The sequence below is a fragment of the Motacilla alba genome, chromosome 4 (genome assembly GCF_015832195.1).
Source record: "Motacilla alba alba isolate MOTALB_02 chromosome 4, Motacilla_alba_V1.0_pri, whole genome shotgun sequence".
Classification (NCBI taxonomy): Eukaryota; Metazoa; Chordata; class Aves; order Passeriformes; family Motacillidae; genus Motacilla; species Motacilla alba.
Window position 1 is genome coordinate 57,369,404 of NC_052019.1, and position 6,000 is coordinate 57,375,403.

Consider the following 6,000-nt stretch of genomic DNA (forward strand, 5'->3'; position numbering starts at 1 on the left):
AGATGAGTATGAGGGACTTTTTCTGGCTGTTCCAGCTAACTTCCCACTTTGCTCTGACAAAATCATGGGCAAAAAGCACGGTCATCGTCCTCAAAAGGGGTTAGAAAAATAACCGTAGTGTTGTGTGTCTAATTTTTTTAATACAATTCCATGTGAGCAGGGAATGCTCCCGCTTGAAATCCAAGTCCTACTCAAACTTTCTTCTGCAAAGTCTTTGCTATTGAGTGCTGCCTAAAAATGAAAGTGAATCAGAGGCTGAACACAGATCTAGGACAGTTGGATAATTGTGTATTTGGAGAGGAAGCAGCTTCAGCCTCTTTTGGGAGCAACAAAGGAAGCTCAGCTGGGTGTTAATGTAGCCATTTTTATTTAGAAAACAGAACACCCTAGGAAGAACATGGCACACATTTAAGGGGCTCAAAATACCAGAGGTTGCTGTCAAAGTAGAGCTGCAAAGAGAAATCCTCACTGAACAGGCACATTTCCAGCTGGGACTCAGCTGGGCTCTACACAACCACATAGCCAGTGTGCTTCAAACATCATTGTGCAGTCCTGTTCTTTAACCCACTTTGGAACTGACTCTGAGCATATCAGAGTTCCCAGCCTGCACACCAGGCAGTGTGCAGGAAGAAATATTAGATGTGCTGGCATAAGGATATGGCCACAACTTGCACACATACCCAAATTTTTGCATTCCCCAGCACATACAAAAGGCACAAAACCATATAATCATTGCTTGGTGCTGTGCTGTTACCCTCTCAATCCTTTTGCTGATCAGGGAGAGACAAAATGATTATTTAGTTCCACAATTCCAGGAACTGTAGAGGAATGGTAAAAAGGACAGTTTGCTGATTTGAATTTCTCAGGATTGCTCAGTACTTTGGGTGCTGCAAGCAGCACGTGGCTTTTTTTGAAGTTATGTGTTAAGTTAGATATCTAAGGGGAAAAAAGGGATAAATGTACAAAATTAAATGTTTTCCAGAAAAATCATGACAATGTATAGGACTAGAAAGTTTGGAGGACAATAGGTGGCCATGAAGCTTCTGCTGTGCTAGCTGAATCCAAAAGGACAGATCAATGGTACCTATAGATGGGTAATCAATGGGTACCTATAGAAGGGAATCCAGAACATCAACAGGGAAATATTAAGGCCCAATATTTGGCAAAGGTTTCATGCTAACACAATACCACGTTCATATCTCATGTCTAGGCTCTAAGGAAGGTCTAAACAACAAAAATACAACTTTGAACAGGGGAATAGGAGTAACTGATAATCTAGTCTAATCAAAACTAGTTAAAGAAGCAACTTAGTCCACCCTGGGAGTACTGGCCAAGAAGTAGAAATATGATAGAAAGTACATCAACATCAAAGCTCTAAGGAGATACTATGAATAGGACTCAAAAAGGACAATTTCAAGGCAAAAAATAAAACATGCTTTGGTTGGTTGGTTGTTTCTTAAACAGTTGGGACCAGCTTCTCTTCGAATAACCTGGGTTTTTTTTAATCAAATGTAATAGTTTTCTGAAAGACACACCCCATTTCAACATGGATTAGTTTCTATTAACCTGGTTCACTCAGAAATGTGAAAAGTACCAGAATATAAACTCCTCATAAACATAAGACAGAAGACGATTTTAACGTCCTGGATAGCAGGAAATTTTCCCTTCTGAAAAATGATCTCTATCTTTCAGCAGATGTAGCCAGACCTCAGCATTGGCAGCTGGACTGCATTTCTGCATCAGACAAGGAAAACAGTAAACAGAAAATCTCTTCCCTTTCCACGTTGATTTCAAGAGAATGTCAAGTAATGGACTTCACTGAATATTTTCAGAATATAGCTGCAATACTGTTGTCCAGCATTTAACTGTGCTTAAATAAAGTTTGAAAAAAAAAGTCTTAAAAGATGTATCTGAAAATTCTCAGAGCAGCTCTGACTGTACTCTTCTGCATAACCCAGTAGATCCAGAACTGACTATATGCAACTCCTGGGCTGTTGTTAAATTGCCAAGAGTGGTTCTTGCCAAAAATTCACACTTATTTCAAAACCTAGGGGAATTTAAAGGACAGGATTAGATTTAGATGCACACAACAGCCCAAACTGAGTTGGGAACAGCGTGGAACCAGAAAAGCTGACTGGTACTCAGAGAACCATGTTACAGGACAGCCTGTTCCACTCCGCAGGGCACCTCTGGCAACACAAAGTGCTTCTGTGATCTCATCCCTCTCCCTCTGTCCTTGCCTAACTCCAAAGATAATTTATTTTAAAACAAAAGCCAGCTTAATTAAGTGGGATGTTTCAAGGTACCATGCCCATAAACCCATTATTTACACAGCTTAATAGGGGAATGACACCACAAATACAAGTCAGGGCCATTTCTACCTTGCTTTATATTGTATGATAGGAAAAACTTCTCTCTGGAGGGAAGGGGGAAGGGACTCCTACTCGTATCAAAACATGCTCATAAATCAGAGGCTCAGATGGTTTTACTATTTAAAAAAAACAGTCAAAGATTAAACAAGTGATAATAGCCACTAAACACAACCGTTTGAGATTTGCTGCAGTGTCGCTTTAGAAAATTATCTCTTCCAGGCTTGACTTAACAAACATGCAAAGCAAAAGATAACAGGACTGAAGTTAACTGTTCTTTTGCAGTTATAAAACTTAAGGAAGGGTAAGGAAAGGGTTGACACAGAGAAAAGAGATCCTATGGTCAGAAAGAGAACCAAGGAGAACGGCTGGCAGGTACTTGGCCTGGGATAAGCAGCTGCTCTTGTGACAGCCAGCCAAGAAGGGAGCTGGAGCCTGGCCAGAGCTGCAGGCCACCATGATGGCAAAGGACAGGGACTCTGAAGTGGCAAACTTGAGGCTCAAGTCAAATGAGCTTGCTCAAAGTTGCGTGGAAGGCTGCCTCTGTAAGAGCAAATAGTTTTCAGTCTTCTGGAAGCAATGGAACTTTTTGATCTTTGAGATCAAATCAGCCCACATTAGTGAAGGGTCACTGAAGCAACTCATTAGAGCCATTGGCTGCACTTCTCTTGAGCAAAAATCAAAGCTCCTGTTTTGCAAGCTGGTGCTGACCATTTCAAAGGAACAGAGTGACAAAGTAGACTTTAGAAAGAAGGACAATATATTTTTTATAAATTTTGAAATCCAACTGTCTTACAGACAGATTATTTTGCTTGTCTGGCTAATTTTCAGTAGTAACTTCTAGGGTTTCTCTGCATTTTCTGACAACTATGTTTTCTCACAAAACATTCTTCCTTTTTTTCTTTTCCAAGAAGCTTTAATTCCAGTAAGGGTGTGGAAAAATAATAGTTGAACATAATTTCTCTTAAAGAACCATTAAGTCTCTACCTGCAGCACTATTTGCAGCAGTTTCTCTCTAAATTTAAGATCAAATATTTTGATGACTTACAATGAATACAGCACATAACAGTTAAAGTTGATTTTCCTACTGGGCACTTGGCCAGCCTCTAGGAAAGAAGTCATGGGTTCCCACTAAAGCACAGAGCATCTCCTGAGATTAGAGGTATCCATCATGAGCTCATATGGATTTCATGTTCCAGTTCTCAGAAAAGCATTTTGCTTTTCTTTCTCATTGTATTATTTGCAAATAAGACCATGAGGTTTTGTTCTGATGTAGTGAACGAGTAGACAATCTTGAATTTAAAAGAAACATGGTGCTTTAACAACAACAACAAAAAATCTGTATTTAAGTTCCTTTCTGAAGTATAGGAACACAGGAAGAGAAAAAGACAAGAGAACTAAGAATTAAAGAAGAGTACTATGTACTCTTCTAAGAGCACTAAGAAGAGTACTGATGTTCATACTACAAATAAGAGTAATCAGAGTAAATAATGCCATCACTTAACATTAGCTTCTGCTTTTCCAAGTTTTTTTCTCCTAAAATGGATTTAAATAATTGGCTGTAAAAAAATACATGAGACTGATCAGGTTTGCTATGAATAATTTAATTTTTATCTTCAAAGGAAGCACCAATTCATTTGAGATACCTGGTATTGTTTCCTGAGTAGGATATATTTGGGAAGCAATTTTGTTCTGCAAATCAGTATGAAATATGTTTCTTAAGTGATAATTGTTTCCTGTAATGTTTGGGCTGGCAGCCAAACTTTGAACCAGTTTCCTATGCTAAATGATGCATTAGTCTTCAGGAAAACAAAAAAGTTTACTGATGCTCCCACTGGTCATTGCAGAAAAATGAAAAAAACATTTTTCTTATTACAATTTGAAAATAATAAAAAGATGTGCAAACATGTAGAACTATCTTCAGTATCACACAAACACCCTGAGAAATTTTTGTCTGGACTCTTCACCTCCCCAGCCTTGTCTGTTCTGGCATAAAATCACATTTCTGGCCTTATTAGCTGTCAAAGCATTCATATGACCGTAGCAGACTACCTGAAGATTAAACAAATACAAACTGCCCAGTAAAAAGAAAGAGATTACTACTTTCACTGACCAAATGACGTAAAAACTGGTTAAAGGACAGATTCAAAGAGAAGATACAGGTACCTAAGAGGTGGTTTAAGCAGAATGTAGACAGTTAAACTGAGGGCAAACTACAGCAGGCTTTGTCACACAAAAGACCTAAGCACTGGTATGCACTTGTGGTTTCCTAGTAATCTTAATTAGATGTCCAGAGTCTTGAACAGCTTCCATATTTGAGTAGCACTCTCAGTCCTCAAGAAGTGTAAAACTCAGGATCTCTACCCAATGACAAAAACAGCAGTCCAGCAGAAATGTTCAGAGTACAGTAGTTAGCAATACAAAAAAGAGCATTCTGGGGAAACTTGCATGAAAACTGTATTCCTGAATGATAATTAAAAGTAGGGATCAGCAAGAACAACAACAAAAAAGAAGTTATCATTGTGAAAGCTTGCTTATTGTTGAATCAAAAAATAAACTTCAACAGTAAGGCTCAACCACATAGTTCAGCTTGTCAGTTCTGTTATCATTCTGCTTAAACCAGCATAGATCAAGAGTAAAACATATGATAATGGACATATGCAAGTGCAACAGTGACATAATAATGTATGAACTATAACAGTAATGTTGAATCAAAGAAGGAGCTATACTGAAAACTGACCTTCTGAATCCCTATAGTTTGCATGTTGTTCATTGTGCCAGTAAAGTGGAGGTAAATCACAACCAAATCCTGGGCTATAGGCAGGCAAATTAGAAAACAATTAGGTCATAAAAATATATTTGCTTTGTTCAAGAACTCTGGAATAGCAGCCATTCCACATTCATTACTTACCTAAAATTACCAGATAATAGTGATATGCTACTCAGAATGCACGAGTCTCACACTGCAAATATAATGAATCTTTTTTTTAAAAATGAGGTATCATTATTAGTAAGTCGGTGATGAATGATATCTGAGCAAAATTCCTGTCCTCTAAGAATAGGTAGGAATAAGAGGGAAGAGCTGTCTGTGATACATTTTCAGGTACTTAGACACATGCCCATAGCAGGGCTGACACATGTCCTGGGCTTACATTGATAAGCAACTGCTCATCTAACATTTGCCACACTGCATCTGCTAAATATAGAGTGGGACAAAGGGATACTTCAAAGACAAAAGACAAGAGGGTAAAGCTGTAACTGCTCTCTCTCAAAATGCACTTTATATGAATTTTCCACAACTGGGTCCAATTCCATCCATCCACCTTCAGAAAATTATCTACAGTTGGAAATTATTTTGTATTCACTTTATTCCTTATCCTTTCCTCCATCCATCTGCTTTTCTGTTCTTGATACCTACCAAAATCCTCTCTCTCCATGGCTGATCCTCTTTCTTCTCTAATACAAAAGAGGTAAATTTCAGCTTGTTGTGGGGGACAGGGAGGGGAAGGGGGCTAGGGTGTGATGATGGTGTAAGGCAAATCTCACATTGCAAGGCTTTCTATTCCTAGCACATAGGGAGACCTATTGGCAGTTTTTCATCACAGACATTAGTAAGGCCTGTGGCTACATA